This window comes from Aotus nancymaae, unplaced genomic scaffold (genome assembly GCF_030222135.1).
Source record: "Aotus nancymaae isolate 86718 unplaced genomic scaffold, 86718_ANA_hifiasm-v0.15.2.pri h1tg000007l, whole genome shotgun sequence".
Lineage (NCBI taxonomy): Eukaryota > Metazoa > Chordata > Mammalia > Primates > Aotidae > Aotus > Aotus nancymaae.
This window is the reverse complement of record NW_026988418.1, coordinates 57,449,491-57,471,396: the sequence shown is the minus strand read 5'-3', so window position 1 is coordinate 57,471,396 and position 21,906 is coordinate 57,449,491. Positions and strand designations below refer to the sequence as shown.

The window sequence follows — 21,906 nt, the reverse complement described above, 5'->3', positions numbered from 1 at the left end:
TTTTTTTTTTTTTTTGATTCAGAACAGGATCTTGAAAAAACAGAATATTTTTAGGCAGGGTATGCATTTTCCAATTGTCACAGTTCCCACCAGCCTCTGCCACATTGTACAGAGTGTGAGAAGCACTGCAGTGATTGCCAGTGTGGTGTGAGGCCACGCCTCATGGGTGTACACGTTCAGGAAGCTCCCTGTTACTAGCTGTGCACCTTGACCTCTCCGTACTCCAGCTTCATCTGCAAAATGAGCAGAATCAGTATCTTTATCATCATCATCATGGTACCTATCTAACAAGTTTGTCGTGAGGATTAATACGTCCAAGTGTTTCGAGTATACAATGGATATTTATTTGGACACCTACTATAAGCTAGGCCACATTAGGGACAGGGGATGCATGAGGGAACAAAACAGACAATCTCTGCCGTTATGGCCCCTATAGCCTGGTGGAGGCATGGGAGAGACAGATTATGTAGTAAGCATCGTGATAAATGCTACAGAAAAAGACGAAGCAGGAAAGTGAGGGTACAGTGCTTGGGTGCAGTTAGACTAGGGTCGTTAGGGAGGCCTCAGTGAGAAGATGGCCCTCCAGGAAAGACCAGACAGAGGTGAAGAGTGAGCTGCATGGAGAACCCAGGGAGGAAGAATGTTGAGCCAAATGGAGCAGCAGCCACAAAAGTTTCGAGACAGCCCATCGTGTTTGAGAAAATGTCAACGGTTTGTATTGTGACCTGCGGGATCCCCTATGACAGTGCTGTCAACTTTTGTTGAAAGTGCCTATGGAAACTGATCTTGTGACTCTGGTCTTGATGGCTAAAGGCTGAGGGTGTAGAGAGAGCATGGGCCGTGCAAGAGAGACAGCCAGGAGTCGAGCATCTCCCCTTTCTGAAGGCAGAGACCATGCCCCCGAGCCTGCGCTCGGCTGACACCATCTACAACTGTTGGTGCGTGCAGTGTATGCATGAAGGCAGTCTTGTCCTGGCCTGCAGGGGCTGGAAGAGAGTAAGGAATAGTGAGGGAGAAGGGTGGAGTTGAAACAAACCAAAGACATCATGAGGCTTTGCTTTTGGGCCCCATGTTTCTAGTGGTGCTGATGATTCTAGGCCAACAGTTGGTAGCTTTAAAGGGAGTTTTGTTTCCAGGTCATTAGAAACAGTCAGTTGGTTTAACTGCAAGGCCAGCTGCTAATTTGATGCACATCTAAGCAGATCGGAGACATTTTTGCCAGAGTTGCTATTTTAGCAGGCAACAATTTGTGTGCCCACCAGGAAACCAGGTTTGGTATGAAAATAGAGACTTCCCCTGGCATGTAACATTCAGGAGTCAGCAGTAGCTGGCTTTCTAACTGTGTTGCTGCTTGTGTGGAAAACAAGGCTGAAAAATGGGTGTGGAAGAGAACGGTGGCTGCCAAGGACATGTGCTATTTGCAGACACAAGAGGAATAACACCCTGGTTGAGCTCTCAAGTGAAATAAGGATAACAACACCTGACTCACATGGTTATGGTCAGGATTACATGGGATGGCCTACATAAAAGTGCCAGGCACATCACAGGTGCAGGGAAATATCAGTTCCTTTCTTCGTCTCCTCTGGACCCCACGAGACAGATCCCTGAAGGCTGAACGTCTCTCTCCCACTAAATCAGGATAGAGAAGAGGGTTTCCTCCGTGTGAGAGGTACGCCCTGAGGGGGTAAAGCATGGAGAGAAGAAATCCAGCAGGAAGCAACAGTGGGGTATATGGGGTCTTTAGATAAGCAGGACCAGGCAGCTGGACCCCATCCTGAGAATGAACTGTGGTGGGAGCTGCAGGTGGGCACAGCCACCCCAGCCCTCCTGGAGGTGCTTCTGCCCACAGCTGGTTGGTCCCCCAAGTACAGGCAGCACAGTGAAACCAGACACAGCACAGTCTCAAGTATGCAACTGCCAGGTATGACAATCACAAGTCACAGCTGGCAGGTGGATCAGTGTGGTGACTGCTCATGTTTTCTGATGACTCAATTTTGTTCTTGTTTTCAAAAAGTAGCCCAGCACATTTAAGGGTCACACAATCTGTGTAACTTCGATTGCAAATACCAGGACTGCACTTCAGTAAGCAAAACAAGGAATTTATTCTTCTAAGAATCCTGAGACATGTAAAACAACCAAGGCTCGAGGATGTGGCTAGAACAAGACTCAAATGCCACCTATTATTTTGTTCTGTGTATCTCTGCCTGTCTCTTTGTGACTGCAGTCCAGCTTAGTGGTAACGTGACTGGCCATAGCTTCCCCTATGAGAGGGAGTCTGACCTTGCTCATTTTCTCGAGGCCCGGTTAAAAATTCCTGGGGAAGAAGTTCATTGATTCAGCATGAGTCAGAGACCATCCCTGGATTAGTTAGCTGAAGTCAGTGGAGTGGGGACATGTAAGAATCAGGACACTCTTGCCTTACTTGTGGGGCTGAAAGCAGGCCGGGTAGACCGTTCTGTGGATGTCCACAGCTTATATCTAACATGGATATCAGACGTTTTGAGAGTGTTAGTAGCCACCTAGGGCCTGATGTCACTTCTTCAGCAGGGCACAGCCCACATCTTTAGATGGCTGGAAAAAGAGCCTGGCTAGGAGGCTTCCCGGGGGAGAAGGGAAGTGTGGGGCTCCCGGTGCACAGGCAGCCTCCCCTTCAGGCATCTTTCTACTCCCGTCCCTCCCTGTGTCCCACTTGCACACCCCACTCTGTGGTGGCAGGCGTCTCTGTGGGTCGTCCTGGCAGCGAGCAGCGGAGCATGGGTGGGTGCTCGCATTTCAGATGCTTTGGCTGGCAGAGTTCTTGCCCTGCTGTACCCTTCCCATGCCACTCTTCCTCCTCTACCAGTAGGTCCTTCCTTGTGGAAAAATAGTTCTTCGAGTAGTAGAAACGGATCCTGGTTCTAAAGGCAAAAGGGGCAGAAGGGAGGTTCACTGGAATGACTCTGGGGTATCTCACAACCCAAGGAGGTTGTGGGAAAGTCAGAGCAGGGCAGCTCTAGGGCCTCCATGGTGGGAGTTCATGGCCTCCATGGTGCTGCTGATCACACGACTCAGCTTCCATTGAATCAGGCCCCCAGCTGCTCAGAGCTATGCTCCACCTTCCTGGGGAGGGAGTTGAGGGGCCTCAGTTTGGTCAATCATGTGCCCTGGATCAGCCAACTAGTGAGATGTCTGGCATATTAGATACCTGGAGTGAATAATTTTGTAACACCCCCCGAACAAAGTTATTTTCAATAATAATCATGAAATACAGTTAATATTAATGATGATGATGCCAGGAAAGAAATGCAAACAGTGAAAAAAAATTTATTAAACTGTGTATATACAGTCATATTCATAATATATAAATAATAAGATACAAAATACATATTACAGCATAATAAAGGGAAAAGTAATGAAATAACCCTTTTATTACATTTTTTTTTGGAAAAAAGTAAAATAAATTTAGACTTTCATATTGGTCTGTCCCAGTAATTAATGATAACAATATATCACAATTTTCATTTTCGGGCTGTAACTATAGCAAACTTGTAAATAATTTCATCAAAATTAATCTTTGCTCCCCTTTGCTGATGTTCCTGGTAAAAAAAAAAAAATCTTTGCCTATTTATACTCAATAGTCAATATAACAAGGTGTACCACTCTATCTTTGCTCATATTTTTTATTAATTTTAATTTTAAAAAATTTATTTCATATGAAGTAACATACAAATAAATAGAAAAAGTTTTAAACATAAGGATAGATTTGGCAGGGAATCACAAAAATCTCATCTCACAAGAATTTTGAGAAATTACAATGCCAGCCATGTTTTCACGTCTTAGGAAGTGAATCTAGTAGCTTTCAAATGCTGACACAGTTAATAAATTTCTTAAGAAAAGTAGAAAATTCATCATTTTATGTGATAATATCATAATGATAATTAAATCATAATATCCCTTCTTGTATGTATCAAAACTCATACTGAACAATGACTTCTGGGTTGCAAAAGAGGATTTATTTTTTGCACCGATCTGTAAGTCTTTGTCCACAAGTTAAACAAAAGCAGAAGTGCAGTCATCATATGTGTTTATTATTTTTAGTTAAAAGTTCCAAAAATTTTTTTCTACAAAAATCAGAGTTACAAACAACTTAACAGCAACCTCTCCCCCATCCAAATAATCCCATTAAAAATGGGCAAAAGACCCGAGCAGACATTTCTCAAAGGACGACATACAAATGGTCAACGGGTATTTGAAAAAATGTTCAACGTCACTAATCATCAGGGAAATCCAAATAAAAACCACAATGAGAAATCATCTCACCTCAGTTAGAATGGCTATTATAAAAAAAAAAGACAATAACAAATACAGATGAAGATGCAGAGAAAAGGGAACTCTTATACACTGTGGGTAGAAATGTAAATTAGTATAGTCACTACGGAAAACAGTATAGAGTTTTCTCAAAAAACTAAAAATAGTACTACCATACAATCCAGCATTCCCACTACTGGGTATGTATCCAAATGAAGGCAATCCAAAAGTAAGTATATCAACAGGATACCGGCACCCCACGTGCACTATTCGGGAATCAATCTGAGCGTTCATTGATGAATAGGTGGGTAAAGAAAATGTGGTGTAGATACACAACGAAATGCTGTTCAGCCATAAAAAGGAATGAAATCCTGTCATCTGCAGCCACATGGATGGAACTGGAGGTCAACTTGCTAAGTGAAATAAGCCAGGCACAGAAAGACAAAGATTTCATGTTCTCACTCATCCGTGGAAGCTAAAAAAGTTGATCTCATGGAGGTAGAGGGTGGAATGACGGTTGCCAGAAGTTGGGAAGAGATGTTCAGGGGGAATGAAGAGAGGCTGGTTAATGAGTACAAACATATAGTTAGATAGAAGGAATAAGTCCTACTGTTCAATATCTCTGTAGGATGACTACAGTTAATAATAATTTATTGTATATTTTAAAATAGCTAGAAGAAAAGATGTGAAATAGTTCCAACATAAAGAAATGATACATTTTTGAGGTAATGGATATCTTAAATACCCTAATTTGATCATTACACATTGTATGCATGTATCAAAATATCACATGTACCCAATAAATATGTACAGTTATGTTTCAATAAAAATATCAGCATTCATGTCTGAATATTAGCAAGCACTAATATTATTCTACCCATTGCTTTAGATCAGATGTCCAGTTCCTGGTGATAATGATCAAGATATTTGTACATTGCTCTTTTGATTTTTGCTGGCAGCATAAGAGCAGCATCTTTTGTCATTTCTCTTGGCATTCACAGAATGATGGAATTAAAGTAACTCAAATTCTGTTTCTTCATTTCTGTAATCACTGTGATATTGTTGCTTATTTTGAATCTACTGTTTAGATGCAGGAGTATGTGGCACCATGGGGTTGGGCACATGAAGTGAGCTCGAATGATTTTTAAACTGTCAGGAACTTACTCAAAACAAACATGCGTGGCTGAGTCCCTGGGCATTGAGGCATGACTGTGTAACTGGGAGTTTGAATTAACTTCTAAGTAGAATGCAAGCTATAAAGGATAAATAATTTAAAAAGTGCTAATTTGAAGCTTACATGCATAGTATTAAAACTCAATAGCAACAAAACAGTGGTTTAGAACTTCGATTCACAAAAGGTTTTTTTCAGGAAGGAGTACTTTATCACTGACATTGTTTAGAATTGCCGGCACATGGTGATAATAGAAAGCAGACTGACTTCTAGTTGACTTTATTATTGTTTTTAAATTCTCTACAGACTTCCTTATTGCTTTCCCCAGGCAGATTGCTTCCCTTGCCCAGCCTTTGGTACATCACTGCATCCAGCTATTGTGGTGGTGGGAACAGAGGGTGGGAGGTGTCAGGATGTCACATAAAATAGACAAAGGCTTTATGGGCCCATTCTGAGTTTCAGGGGCTGTACTCAAGAGGGCATTAGGCATCAGGCACCACCTCCATGTGGTGACTATTACATTTTCCTTTTTAGCTGCTTACCATTAAACACACACACACACACACACACACACACTACACTTCATCCCATATGTCCCAAGATGCTCCTGTTCAACATTACCTGACAACCACACATTCAATGAACTATAATGCAAACTCACACCAACTACTTAATCCAAGGTTACATCACACAGCCATTGTTTTCTAAATCTGGACAGCTGGGTAATCTTCATTCCTTTTTTAGTTATATTGAGATCCCATCTGACATTCATCAGGTTATGGATTACTTAGTAAATGAAACCACTAATAACACAGCCTATCCTCAAAATCTATGCCAACACAATATCCACAGTCTTAATGATATTCCTTAGCTAGTCTCTGTGTATAACTTCTTTCTTCTCTGCACCGATTCTGCATAACCCCTTCCAGTCCATGAAGAGTTCAAATGCTGGCCATACAGTGGGCATGGCTGAACAGTAGAGCCCAGTGGGCTAAACTGTTAGTTTCTTCTGGTTGGTGGGAATGGGGGTGCAATGCAGGAATATTTCAGAGAGGCTTGAAGGCCTAGGTTTCCCAGTTCCTCTGACTCCTCCCATATATCTCAATTTCCATCACTAGGATTTTACTTTTTCCTAATCATGCTGTATCTCCATATGAAACCTAGTCTATACATGCAAGTGAAGGTATAATTCAATAGCTTGAAACATAAATTTCTGAACTTGGTTTTTGTGATTTTAGGCTAGTAGCTAGTGGGATTGTATTACAATCTTGACTTTGATTTTTACACCTATAGGAGAGACTTACAGGACTCAGTTTGCTGTTCTCTTACATCAGGTTTTCCTCATGCATTCAAAACAGCCATCTAACCCGTGGTCTCAACTTTTCTCATTTCTTTCAAATTGCTTATGGTGCCAGCTACTGGGTCCTCCAAAACCTTTTTTCCAGTTCCTAGCTGACCACAAGAAATTTATTTATTGCTGTTTTGCTACTTTTTAGCAAGCATTGCTAACTTCACATCTTCAAATACAGGGTAGAGCCCTCCTTCACTTCCACCCCGTTATAATAAAATGACCCATTACATTTTTCTTGAAGGTCTAGAATTCACAGCATACTCTCCAGAAACAATTCATAAATTATTTAATTTTCTTCTTATTTGAAAACATCAGATACTGACTGTAGTTGGTTTTGGCAAAAAATAATGGGGGGAGGACATTTATTGAAAAAATATAGGCTAGGCACAGTGGCTTACACCTGTAATTCCAGCACTTTGCCATGCCAAGGCAGGAACATCACTTGAGGCCAGGCGTTTGAGACCAGCTGGGTAACATAGCAAGACCCTGTCTCTACAAAATAAGAAATAAAAAAAATTATCCAAGCATGTGGCGTGCACCTATAGTTTCAGCTATGTGCTACTTGGGAGGCTGAGGCAGTAGTATCACTTGAGCCCAGGAGTTTGAGGTAATAGTGAGCTGTGATTGTGCCATTGCACTCTACCCTGGGTGACAGAGCGAGATGCTATCTCTAAAAAAAGAAATACTACGGCACCTGTAGAGGGCAAATTATTGAATAAGCAACTAAACTGTGAGAAGGACAGAAACCGGGGCCATGCTAAAGGCCTTAGTAGTGGGAATTTGTGACCCTTCTGCCTGGAACCCTGCTAGTAATGTGAATCAACCTCAATGAAAATCAGGTTCAGCGTTTCTCAGGACAGAATTTGAAGTTGGCTCAGTTTAGAACTGGTGTCTGACTATGGCCAAAGCAGGGTTATGCAGTAGAGAAAAGGTCTGCTAGCGGGGGCGGGGTGGAGGTGGGGGTGCAGCCTATGTATCAGTGATTGTACCAGGAGAAAGGGCAGTTCTTGTGAGACAGGCAGCTTCCGCAGCAAGTATCCACTTCAGTTTGGGGGATGAAGGTTGCTGCCTCGGCTTCCTTCATGGCCTTTTGTCCTGCAATGTTTACTGCCATCTGTACACACTAGGACTCACTCAATACTGTCAACTGACTGATTAAAACATTCATTATCTAAAAACAGGAGATTATTAGGCTAGGTTCAAGACCAACATGGCTTTTGGATAGGAAGACACTGGTGATTTGGTAAAGGAGAAAAGAAAACAAGGAGTTGATTCTAAAATCCAGAAGGGAGAATTTTTAAAAAGTAATCAATTTGTATGACTCTGAGGCTTTTCCTGGTATCCTTAGCTCCCAAAGAGCCCCCTGGTCTCTAAACTTCCACTCTTCCCACCCATATTGCTCATCTGACTCTGAGCATGGTTGTCTGCCTGGCCCTGTACATCCCTACATAGAAGTTCCATCTCCCAAACCCCACTACAAGATCCCCAAAGATAGAATCTATGTCTTACATATCATTTTTTGAGATTCTCAATATATTTTAGTATCAGTTAGGGCAAGTTTTGTATTCCCTGGCCTCTCGATGCTCCGTTTGTACAAGCTTATTTTCACAGGGGAGTTTTAGACTCTCTTTATCATATTAGCATATCCTTACAGTTTTTTGTATCTCCAGTATCAAACTGTTATCCCCTCATACACTAAACAGGTAATGAATGTACTTTGATGAGGACAGTATGATAAGCCGTACAGAGGGGTTTGTCGTAGGCATAAATGGGAGAATTAAGTTTTCCTATTCTCACCTTTTTAACTTAAAAAATGTTAACTTGGCATAGCAATGACTGTGTAAAATCGATATTCTGTTTAGAACAAGATTTAAATAATTGCACAGGTAGAATTTGTTCTATTTTTTATTTCCCATTAATGAACCCTTATCAATTTCCCCTCCCCTCCCCCCTCCCCTCCACTCCCCGTTCTTCCCTCCCTTCTCCTCCCCTCCCCTCCTGTCCCCTCCTTTCCCCTCCCCTCCCTTTCCTTCCCTTCCCTTCTTTAGTATTGCTCTGTTGCCCAGGCTGGAGTGGTGCAGTGGTGTGATCTCAGGTCACTGCAACATCCACCTTTTCAATTCTAGAGATTTTCTTGCCTCAGGCTACCGAGTAGCTAGGACTATAGAGGTGTGCCACCGTACCTGGCTAATTTTTGCATTTTTAGTAGAGAAGGGGCTTTACCATGTTGGTCAGGCTGGTCTCCAACTCCTGGCCTTCAGTGATCCGCCCATCTCGGCCTCTCAAAGTGTAGGGATTATAGGTTTGAACTACTGTGCCAGCCAATTTCTGAGTTTCTTTCAAGCTCATGCACATAACACATTTCTAACTCTAAATGAGATAATGTCTATAAGAGATCTAGCAAGCTCCTTTGTACAGAGTAGGTGCTCGGTAAATAGTAACTAAAATATAGTGGTTATAAAATAACTCACCTTGAATCATTTTAGGCTAAACCTTCCATTTAAGGCCCTTGGAAGCTCTTTAGCATCTTGATTCCTGAAATCCTTATAAGAAACTTTTATTTTGTCTAGTGGGTCTCAAAGGCTTGAGGTAGGGGAACCAGTAATCAGAACGCTTCTGGAGGTATTTTTTTCTAATTCCTTTCGCCACCTCTTCCTTTCACTCTTTGGAGAATCAACAGGAATTATGTTCTCTCTCAAGTGCTCCATGGTGGAAAAATATATTGAGATCACTTAGCCTTGTCTTTTCTTTTTCTAAACAAGAAACACTTAAAACTATGCTTATGATTTACCTGAGGAAAGGCTGTCTCTCTCTCTCTCTCTTTTTTTGCCTCTTTCCTGCTGTCAGATAAAAGCAGAACTGGAGAGAAAAATCATGTTGCAGGCAACATAGGTCAAAATTGTTCCACAGTTGTGTTGCTAAACCAGCTCAGCGTTTCTCTTTGACCCAGACTTTTTCTTGAGACTGGCTCTTCTTAGAATAGCACTGGCAGACATAGAGCAGTTACAGCCTGCCTTTTTATAAAGGCAGTCCATTTTCAAGAGGAAGAATAAGGAAGCAAGGGTCTGAAGACAGTGTCTGGGCTCAGATTGCAAGTTCCTACTCCTAGCTGTATGCTCTCTCTCTGCCTCAGTTTTCTGTCTGTAAATGAAGATAATAATAGTTCCTCTTTTATAGGGTTATTAAGAATTAAAAGAGCACGTGGCACATAATAAACACTCAATATATATGAGTTCACATTATTTTTATTTTTATTTGAGACAGGGTCTTGCTCTGTCACCCAGGCTGACAGAGTGCAGTGTCACAATCATAGCTCACTGCAGCCTTGAACTCTTGGACTCAAGCAATCCCCCCACCTCAGCTTCCCGAGTAGCTGGAATCACAAGCATGCATCATCATGCTCAGCTAACTAAAACAAATTTTTTTTTGTAGATATAGGGTCTCACTATGTTGCCCAGGCTAGTCTTAAACTCCTGGTCTCAAGTGATCTTCCCACCTCCACCTCCCAAAATTCTGGGATTACAGGCATAAGCCAACATACCTGGCTGCTCTCATTATTTTTAATGGACATCTAATTATTGAAAACTTGCTGTGTGCCAGCCACTGTGTGTGTGTGTGTGTGCGTGTGCACACGCGCACATAGTATCTGTACAGATACCCACATACTATATAATATTTATTTATTGTGGGTCTGCCCTAAATTCATCAAGGAAGGTTCTTAGTCTGTGTTCTTCACTGCTGTGTTCTTGTACCTGGAGCAATGCCTGAGACATAGAAGGCATCCCAAAATATTATTTGAGTAAATGAATGTTTCGGGAAATCCCTAAACACATCATATACATATGTGCATATATACACATCTATGTTCACACACATGCAATTATATATACACACATACACATATATCTATATATTCACCCATATGATTACACACAAACACACATTACACAGACATAATTAAAAATATATTTTCTTGCCAGGAATCTTGATACTAGACTAAGTCCAGTTAGCTAGCCAAGAGCAGATTATGAGGGATTTGGTTGGCACAATCCAATTTCAGGAAATATCTCAGTATATAAATCCTGAGCTTTCAAGAAGGTAGAGAACTCCTCTGATGGAACTGAAGAGGAGGGAGTGGGAAGTTGTTTCCAGTGAGGAGATGATGCTGCGGGAGGAAAACAGACAGGACAAGCTGCCAGGCCAGAACTGGGTAATCTGGGTTATTAGAGCCTTGGTGCTGATTGGCTGATTGGCTGGTGCTCACAACTACCCTGATTCCTTCCCCCAGGAAGGCTGCACTGGGTTCTCACAAGGTTTGTTTGAGAAGGGAGTGGGGGCAGGTTTGCACCCTTTGCTGGTCATTTCCTGGGCATTCTCTGGACCCTGCATCTAATGAGGCAGTAGTTGCTTCTCTCTAGCCATCCAGAAGTTGCTTTTCTATTTACGTCAGTTTGCTCTGTTTCCCAGAGCTCTGGGAGTTGCTTTAAATGACAGTTTCTAGACATTGTAAGTCTTTTGCTGAGTCACTGCTGAAGAACTTTCCGGCAAAGTAGTCTGAGACTCCACTGACTAAGGCAACAGGCTACAGCACTAGAGCCCTAGCAACAGGCCCAAACTAAACAGAAATGGATTTTGAGGCTGCTAAGTGCTTAACGTGGGGAAGAAACATCCCAGGTATCCCTGACAGCTGAGCTACCCACTCTCAGTCTGGAACAGCCTTCCTCCGTGTACGTTTCTCCCAGGAGTCACAGGCTGCAGAGACCTCCAGCTGTAGGGCTCCCCTAAGGCTCTCAGCTTCTCCTGGGGCTTCCAGAAGGGCAGAACCCCCACTGCCCTGCCCATTCACTTCTCCACCCTGGTGTCCCTGGAGACAGTCTAAGCATAAGTGCTCAACCAAAGAATGTGAAGGGCTGGCATGGATCACTTCACGTGCTATCTGCTCTTTGGAGAAACAGCAGAGATCCACATAAAATGTAGCTTAGCAATCACATACTAAGCCAGTAGAAGGCTAATAATGTTAGTCCGGTTCGTTTGGGAATTTTTGAGGCTTAGGAGTATTCAGCATAATTCCATTCAGTTAGCAAATTGATGATGTAGAAAGAGAGCTCCCTATATACTTAAACAGTAAACTACTTTGGCAGCAAGCTTTCATACAACAGTTATAAGCAAATTACAAATGGTTTTATCAAGTTAGCAATGGTGGGCCTTCCAAATGAGCTCATTTAGGTAAGGAGTCATTCATCAAAAACATAGCGAGAGCTTGCTATGTGTGGAAAGCTGCTAGACAAGCGGGGAAGACTGATATAAATTAGGAGGAATGAATATTTACTTTGCCGCACATAATATTGGGTGGTTTTCCAATCTTAGCATTTAATCTTTGCAACAGCTTTGTGAGGTAGGTGTGGCAAAGACTGGGGTACTTGTTCCCCTATATTCATTCTTAGCTTTATTTTGGTAACAGAACCTTCCTACTCTGAGTTTTGATAATGTATGTGGCTTCCCAGTTATTGCTGAATAACATGACTGAAGAATCAGAGGCTCAGGATTGCTAAGCCTTTCTCAGCCTCCCTCGTAGCTAAGTGCGGTCATATAGTTCTAGTCAATAGAATTGGAACAAAAGTGGCTGTGCAACTTTAGGGATGAAGTCTTGATAAAAGGCACTGTTTTCTCTTTGCTTGCCTTCCTGTGAATTAGAAAGAGACGTGATTGTGGAGCTGATGAGTAAGCTTTAGTTCACCTGGACAATTGCGGAGAAGATGAACGGAATGAAGCTGAGGCCCTGATGGCGGGAGGACAGTCTTCTACCTGCCCTCGTCTGTCCGTCCATCTCCTTGTCATTATGTGAAAGAACAAGCAATTTCTATCTTATTTGAGTCCTTCTCTTTAGGGGGTCTCCTTGCTTTATAAACCTAATTTCTACAGTTCTAATATAATAATAAGAAACTACCCTAATGATGAAATATGTAAAGAAGTTGGCTGGGCGCAGTGGTTCACACCTGTAATCCCAGCACTTTGGGAGGCCGAGGCGAGCGGATCACAAAGTCAGGAGTTTGAGACCAGCCTGGCCAACATGGTGAAACTCCGTCTCTACTAAAAACACAAAAATTAGCTGGGTGTTGTGGTGGGCACCTGTAGCCTCAGCTACTCAGGAGGCTGAGGCAGGAGAATCCCTTGAACCCAGGAGGCAGAGGTTGTAGTAAGCCAAGATTGTGCCACTGCATTCCAACCTGGGCGACAGAGGGCGACTCTGCCTTAAAAAAGAAAAAAAAGGAAAAAAAGAAGTTAAGCAAAAGTTCTGAAATCTCTAAGGTACTATATGGCAGAGCCCAGACTCAGACTCAGGTCTGCCGTGTTCTGCTATGTCATGTCACCTTCCTTAAAATAAGAAGGCAGACACAACACAAGCCCCCTGGGCTGCTCAAGAAAAGTTCTGCTGTGGCTGCCATGAGCTTTTAGTGGTTCATCTTTTAAAAAGTCTACCGGAAAGGAGAGACTCACATTTATTGAATACCTACTGCGTACCAGGAATCCTGTTGTATACTTTACGTGTGGCATTGCACTGAAGACACAAATGCACACAAATGCTGCTCTCAAACTATGTACAATGACACGTACTTAAATGTTCCACATGAGAGGCAGAGAGTGCTAAGTGAGTGCAGAAGAAGGAGAGGATGTACCTGGCGGTGTGGGATCGGGAATAGCTTCGAGAAGGAGGTGGCACTGGAGTTGAGTCTTGCTGAATAGGTAGTATTTGGGGGACAAGGCATTGCAAGTAGAGACAACACCATGAGCAAAGGATGAGGAGCAGGACAGCACTAGAAGCAGGCCCTTAGCATGTCCAGAATGTAAGCTCCCTGATGAGAGCAGGTGGGTGACAAGGACAGGTAGTCTGGTGTCAGGTGAGGGAGGGCCTGGAGTGGCAGGCTAAAGAGTTCAGACTTCATGTATGGGATGGAGGGATGCCTGCAGAATTCCAAATAAGATGTTGGAAAAATCAGAGCTTCAGAGTTGATGAGCATTTCTAAGCCATGACTATGTTTCAGGCACTGGACAAAGATGAATCTACCAGTAATGGGGAAACAGAGTGGAGGAGGACAGACAGGAAACCAGAAGGCCAGCGAGGAGGCTAATTCAGGAAGCGGCAGCAGGAGAGAGGGGTGGGGACGACAGAAGAGAGGTTGCAAGGGCAGGACTGACGGCACTTGGCAGCCTCCTGGGTGTGGGAGGTTAGGGAGCCAGAGGAACCCAAGATAACACAGAGGTTTGTTTTTGTCTAGAAGCTTGAAGGAGAGAAAATTACTTAAAAATATTCTGGCTAGCTTTTTTCTTAATTAACACAAGGAATGGGAAATTTTACAATAAGCTAAAAAGACCTCCCTTTTCTAAGGAATAGTTTTTAATTAGATATATAAAAGATACGGTTATAGCACATTCCCTTTCTCTGAAGATGAAAGCCTTGGCAGAGAATTAAGATTAATAATCCTCTGTGGACACTAAAGCAGCTCCATCCTGGATGTTAATCTGCCAGGTTGACTTCTGATTAACCCCAGTTCCGGGAATGCCTTCTGGATCTCCAGTTTATCTATTGTTCTTTGTGTAAGAGCCCGTACTTACTGTAAAGCCTGGCCTTAGGCCAAATCTCTACCCATTCCCTCTGAGGCAGGTGTGCCCCTCCCCTGTGACATATAATCCCTGGGTCTGTTGGGGAATGGTATGGGGATCCACCATCTTTTCTAGTGGCCAAATAAGACACGGACATGGCTTCTTTCATTGTGTCCCTACTAAATGTTTCTTTCTAAGAAGCTGGATTTGTTAGCCTCTTTCTTTGGCCTATCAGCTTCCTTAGACTTTGGGTTAGGTTTGCATAGGCTTGCCCACCATAAAACATCCTTCAACTCTACACTTTTCAAGACTAGAATTGTGGTTCATCTATCTCAGAGTTGTCATGGCTGAGATGACCACAGCAGTGTTATCAAGGCCCTAGTGTGTGACTCTGGTTGATATATATAATTTTAACTGTCAGATAACTTTTTAATTTGCAAATTTATCCAGAGTTTGAAAATACCCTGGGGAATAATAGAAATCTCAGAAATTAGTGAATGGAGTATCTGTATATTCACGGTATCTATAGATTTTGTGCATATCCACTCAGAAGGTTTCTGAAAATAGAGGTAATATAAGAAGTTAATAATTTTTATGTCTGACTTCCTCTTTCTTTGTCTTTCTCGCTTATAGCTTCAATTATCTCTTTTCACTGGACATGGCTAACTCTTCGGGAAGTGCTAAACTCTCACAGTAAAGTAAAACAGGGGTTAAAGGCAAATGTTTAACCAATCATGTTCAAATACAAGCTAACAGATGAAGAATTTTAAGCTCAAAGAGTCAAATACTCTGCATTCCTGAGAAATCTCAGTTTCTTATTCTTGGAAATGTTTTCACATTGCATTTTGCTGCCACAGCCAAATGGGTATACCTTTTTGAATTTTTATTACTAAAAGTTTTAAATTGGGATTTAGATTAGATTTAAATTAGAAAAATGAAAGAAAACATTTTGTATCCATGCATTAAAAAAAAAATCCATCCATAAACAGGGAACTATATGTCAGTTTCTGATGCAGGGGCGGTAATATAAGGCTAGGTCTGTCCATTTAATTTCTTGTTTTTTTAGCAGCTTCTGCGATGCCTCTGTTGCCTTGTTTAGGTTCAGAAAACTCATTCCGTGGTGTTGCAACATCCTCATAAGGCAGCTTGTCTTACAGCCAAGCACTGTCAATCAAACCCAAGATCCCCTATCTCTCTGAACCTATCCGTTCTCCTGAAGCCTTCATTTTTATCAGATGGGCACCTGGCTCATCACAGCACCCACTTCCACTGTGCCAATTTGGGTTGATTTTTGTCCCCTCTCATTCTTCCTCCACGGTCTTACATCTTGAGCCCTGTATGAAAGCTATGGTCAGATCAGCCTCATCTTCCCTTAGTGAGGACCAGCAGAGCCGTCAGCTCTTATGTGGGTTGGGGTGCAGTGGGTGGCAGAGTGGGAAGCAGTTGGCTTCTTTTTGAGGTCTCATTATTTACGCAACAATAGTTATTTTATATCAACTGTTTAGTAAGCACTGCTCTTGGGGGCGCAAAGATAAATTAAAAATAGACTTACCTTCAAAAATCTCATAGTCTGTGGAGGAGACAGACAGAAACAGATGATTACAACCCAGTGTGGAGGATGAGCAAGGGAGGCAGGCCCAGGGAATAAAGGGAACAGAGGCAAGGGAAAGCTGAGCCCTGCTGGCAAATAGAAAAAGCCGCCCTGATTTCTTCCAGATCACACCCAAAGGTATTATCAATATCTTCCTTCTCCACGCTGTTTGATGCTATTGATAAACCTCCTTCTATTTTCAATTAGTTTTGTTTCAATTAAAACACTCAAATTATAATGTATTTCAAGCATGCATCAAAATAGTGAAATAATATAAGAGATGGCACCTCATGTGGTAGTTCTGTGTGACTGTTAAGAGCACAGACTCTAGAGCTGAACTACCTGGGTTCAAATCCCAACACTCCCTCCCACCACTGAGTGACAGTTGGACAGGTTATTGCTCCATCGTGCAGCTCAGCTTCTCCCTCTGTCAAACAGGGACAATAACACTCACCTGGGAGGCTGAGCAGTGCTGGCACTCGGTCAGCATATAGAAGCATTAGGTTTCATGCTTTCCAGCAGGCAGCACAGTTTTGTAGTCAAGCTGCTGGCATGTGAGTCCTATCCAATGCCACACCACCTGTGGGTAAATTATTTCAGCCTTCTGTGCTTTGATTCCCTTACCTATATGAGTCTAAATCATATTAGAATAACCTATTGCTTTAAAGGATTGATGGTGTTCATACCTGCAAAGCTTCCATAACACTTCTGGCATACAGTAAGCTCCCAACAAATATTAGCTGTTATTATGAAACAGAAACTCTACCTTCACTGAGCTTTAACGAACGAGAATATTTTGTCATATTTGCTTCCGATCTGTTTTTCAGTGGAATAAAATTACAATCGATGTGGGGCCTCCCCTCCGCTCATTGCCAGAGCTCTCCACTCCGTGTGTTTCCTTCCCATCCACACTTCACGTCTCTCCCATTATCTCTCTCTATAATATACATGTATTGTATATTAACACAGAGAGATGTACATCCATAAACAGTGCCTAGACTTTTTATGTTCTCAGCTTTTTGTAAGTGTTGTCAATGCTGTATAGTTCCATCAGCAACCTGGCTTCTTCCCCTTATCCAACTTTGTTTCTGAGACTTAGCTATGTTCATTCATCTTCACTGCTGTGTTGTACTTCATTGGATACGTAAACTGGAGTTGATTAATCCATTCTCACGGAATAGACAGTTAGGTTGTTTCAGTTGCTGCCGTCTGTATAGCACACTGTACTGCATCCAGCATCTTCGAAGCACTCTGATTCCGGGGCTCCCATGTTTTGTTTTGTTTTTAATTATTCTTTTCACATTTGACTGTTTCTATGAGAGTCTGTGTAAGTGTCTTTAGTCTTAGAATGTTGAGGATTGTGCCAGATAAATTATATGCATTGTCTTAACTGATTCTGTAAAGTAGGTGGTAGGGTGGGATGATTAAAAGCAGGGATTCTGGTGCCAAATACGTGGATTCAAATCCCAGCTTCTCCATACACAAACTGTAAGGTTTTGAGAAAATCACTTAATATCTTGGCCCTCAAGTTTCCTCTCTGTAAAACAGAATGATAATTGTATCTCTTCATAGGGTTATGGGGAAGAGTGAGTGAATTACTGTATATAAAACACTCAGAAGAGTGGGTGCACATAATGAATGCGATGTAGGTGTTATAATTAGTCAGTTTTAACTCTGTTTTCACGGAAGGGGAAACAGAAGTGCAGAGAAGATACGTCATGTTTCCAGAGAAATCCAGCTAAGTCAGCCCTACCGAGGCATGGACTGGAAGGTAGGCACACCTGACATAGCAAGCTTCCAAACCCATGTCTTCTACCATGCAGCTTCCTTTCCCTGTGGAGCTTAGTGTTCACGCAATCTCTATCTCCTCGGTACAAGACCCTGCCTAGGAGACCTGGAGGCCACAGCCAAGTTCCCTTGTACACCATCCCTTTCTCTGAAGCTCCAGCTGGACCTCCAGTGGGATCAGGAACTTCTCATTGGGCTATCACCTGGACCACCTGACTGGCCCTGTCCTGCCACTCACGGCAGCCACAGTGATCTGTTAAAATGTAAGTCAGTTCCTATCACTTGTCTGCTTGAAACTCTCCAGTGGTTTTCCATCACACTTAAAAGGAAACCCAAATTCCAGACTCTGAGGTGCAAGACCTTCAGGATGTGCTCCCTGGCTTCCTGCTGACCTTACCTATTCCCCTTACTTCAGCCACATGGGCCTCTTTGTGTCCTTGAACCTGGCACCAGATCCTACTTGGGGTTCTTTTGCATCTGCTATTCTTTTCGCCTAGATCCCCTTGCTTCAGATCTTCGCACGTTACTCACTCCCTCATTTCACTCAGGTCTCTGCTCCAGTGTCACATTCCGCAAGACATCTTCCCTGAACACCAAAAATGATTTCTTGTCTTTGCTTCCCAACCAACCAGAGCTGATACTGCCCATAGCTCTAGAGCAGGTCTTTTAGGTGCTGTATCTTTGGGAGGCCTTAGAGACCTGGGAAAGAGTCTGGTATGACCACAGTGGGAGGTGGGGGGGTGGGAGAAAGGGGAATGGAGGATAACTTGGGGTAGCAGCGATTTACCATCTGGTAGAGGTGACTTTAAGTATTTTCATCAGTATGGCTACATCAGTACATACAACTGCATCATTAGGGCCTAGAGCTGTGCCAGGCACAAGTAGGCAGTCAACAAATATTTGTTTAATTAATTAAGTAAAAAGGGAAAATGGACAGAAAAAGCAACATTTCAAGGTAAGGAAGTCCAAACAGGTAGTATAAGGCATAAGGGAGAAAGGCAGAGAGGCACGTCTGGCTATGGGGGGTTGATGCTGGAAGCTGGGGGAGCAGAGAGAGACCAGTCTCCCCTCTTCAGGGATTGCTTCCTCTTACATACCTCAGGGAAAAGAGGTTGTCCTTTGGAAGGTGCTCTTCTGCTCCGTTGTGGCTGCACTGACTCTGCTGTTGAAATCGATCTGCTCCTCCTGGGACCTGGTTCAGCTCTCTGTGGGCGGTAGGCAGCAGAGGGAAAATGTGAGGTGGGCTCCCTGCTCTGTTCCCCACGCCACCCTCTGAGGCTGGCTTCACCAACATGCCACAGCAGTTATACAGGGCCCTGTACTCAGAAGGGCCCCACACTTGGTTTAATGCTTTGCTGTTGCTGTCTTGAAATTGAATTTTGCACTGGGCCCTGTGCATTATGTAGCTGTGCACTGTGAGCGTGCCATTCCATAAGGCAAGAAAATAGCCTGCCCACGTTAACCCCCAACCCACAAACAAACTAAGCTTTCTCATCACCAGGGAAGCCGCCGAGCCCTGGGCCTGCCTGTGTAGCAAAGTGAGGCCCATCACCCAGCCTTTGACCCTCTGGTGGCCACACAAAATTAGACAGAAGCTTTGAAGAGCTGCTTTTCCGTATCTCAGGCGGGCCTCCTAATTTTGTTCTCAGTGAGCACTGAAGCAGTAGAAGGATACAGAACTCTCCAGGATGACAAGCGATTCCCAGGGGCCTAGGTGGGTAGAACGCATGGTTGGGGACGGCCCGTGCGCATGCGCACACATGCATGCACGCCTCAGGTTTTTGATTTTGTATTTTTTAAAGTTTTTGTTTGTTGTTGATTAGCTAAAGATGTCCTGACAACTGAATTCTGGTCTCCAAGTTTGGGAAGCTCAAAGAGTTTCCTCGCAGACATTGAACTTTGCCTCCCAAGACCTGTGGTAAGGTAGGAGAGAGAAGGATGACCGAGTTTAAGGCTGGACTGAGCGGAGTTCCAGTACCTCCACGTTCTTGCATTTTTCCTGGAACTCCCTGCAGATAAGGTCTTTCGATTGTCTCAGTACACCTAATTACTTTTTAACCAGTTACTTAATCTACCAGCCCATTCAACAACTACTCCTGGGGACCCTGCTGTGTGGTGGGCACGTTTTTCACCTGTGAGGATATATACCTGTGAGGATATACAGCTGTGAGGATGTATACATGTAAGGATACACACCTGTGAGGATATACACCTGTGAAGATATACACCTGTGAGGATATACACCTGTGAGGATGTATACCTGTGAGGATATACACCTGTGAGGATGTATGCCTGTGATGATATACGCCTGTGAGGATATACACCTGTGAGAATATATACCTTTGAGGATACACACCTGTGAGGATATACACCTGTGAAGATATACACCTGTGAGGATATACACCTGTGAGGATGTATACCTGTGAGAATGTATACCTGTGATGATATACACCTGTGAGAATATACACCTGTGAGGATATACACCTTTGACGATGTACACCTGTGAGGATATACACCTGTGAGGATGTATACCTGTGAGGATATACACCTGTGAGGATGTATACCTGTGAGGATATATGCCTGTGAGGATATACACCTGTGCGGATGTATACCTGTGAGGATATACACCTGTGAGAATGTATACCTGTGATGATATACACCTGTGAGAATATACACCTGTGAGGATATACACCTGTGAGAATATACACCTGTGAGGATGTACACCTGTGAGGATACACACCTGTGAGGATACACACCTGTGAGGAGCACTTCTTCTCTGGGTTCAGCCTGTGCCTCCAGCTCGCTTCCTTACCTCAAACTCAGTACACCCAATGTGGGCTCATGAGCCCTGGCCCCAGCTGGGTTCCCACTGAGTTCTCCAACTGAGTGAATAGCACCATTATGCAGACAGGCCACTTAAAGTGACAGAGAGCATGGGAGCCAGACTTGCTGCCTATGGTGAGGACTGACCATGACCCTTCTACTCACTGTGCCTCGGTTTCCTCATATGGTAGAGTGACACATACTAGCTATCATTACCAACTATCCAGGTACTCAAGCCAGAAAATTGGGAGTCCTGTTTGATTCCTCCTTCTGCTCCAACCCCCATCCCAAGTCTTGTTATATTACCTTCTAAATGGTTGAGGAATCTATTCAGTGTTCTCTTCATCATTAAAGTCCTGGTCCAAGCTACCATCATCTGCCAGCTGGACTATTACACTTATCCACTATTTAGTCATTCTGCTCCCACCCTTGTCTGTTCTGTTCTCCACACTACAGCTAAACTGGTCCTTCCAGAACATCAATCTCATCGTGTCACCCTCCCTACAAGACCTTCAGGGTTTCCAACCTCTGCTCATACCACACTCTCCCCACTCCCTTCACTCTCTGCTTTGCCAAGAGGGGCACCAATGACATTTTGGGCCAGATAATTATTTGTTGTGAGGGATTGTCTTGTGGGTTGTAGGATGTTTAGTAGCATCTCTAGCTTCTACCTACTGGATACCAGTGGCAACCCTTCCCCCACGTGGTGACCAAAAACAATCTCCAAACCTGACTGAATGTCACCAGACATTGTCAGATGTCCCGAGGTGAAATCACCCCCGTTAAGAACCTTTAACGTAAAGTGCTGTCTTCTCTCCCGAAATAAGGGAACAGAGGCCACCTTTTGCCAAGAGCACTCTCCAGGCCTTGCCGCCTTCCTAATTCACCCCTTCTTGGCTTCACTCAATCTCCACTCCATCATCACTTCCTGAGGGAAGTTTCTCTAATACCTCTGCCTCTCTGGTCCCTCTGTTATAAGCATTTCTAGCATTGGGTACTTCTCCTGTGTTGTATTTACTAGCTGGTAATCAAAACAAATTATTTCTAGCATACTTGTAGTTCTGCTTGTACTTGTGCGATTATTTGATTAACATCTATCTCAGCCAACAACAGACTGAAAGCTCCATGAGGGCAGGGACAGCATCTATTATCCTCATCATTAGATCCCCAGGATACAATGTATCTAGCCTAATACCTGACGCGCAGTAAGTAATCACTCAATATTTGTTGAACTAATAAATACATGAAGATACAGCCCCTGCCCTCATGTTGTTGCTTTCTAAGGAAAGAGTT

At 43.3% G+C, this 21,906-nt stretch overlaps 1 long non-coding RNA gene and 1 other non-coding gene across 2 annotated transcripts; one reads left to right on the top strand and one right to left on the bottom strand.

The window, feature by feature from the left end:
* The first annotated feature begins 1,530 nt into the window (after positions 1-1,530).
* On the top strand, positions 1,531-20,983 carry LOC105721716 (uncharacterized). Its single transcript, XR_010341229.1, has 3 exons — positions 1,531-1,669; positions 15,045-18,053; positions 19,614-20,983. It is a non-coding gene; the product is annotated as an uncharacterized LOC105721716 (long non-coding RNA).
* On the bottom strand, positions 3,927-4,050 carry LOC135273521 (small nucleolar RNA SNORA40). Its single transcript, XR_010341311.1, has one exon. It is a non-coding gene; the product is annotated as a small nucleolar RNA SNORA40 (small nucleolar RNA).
* Positions 20,984-21,906: the final 923 nt, after the last annotated feature.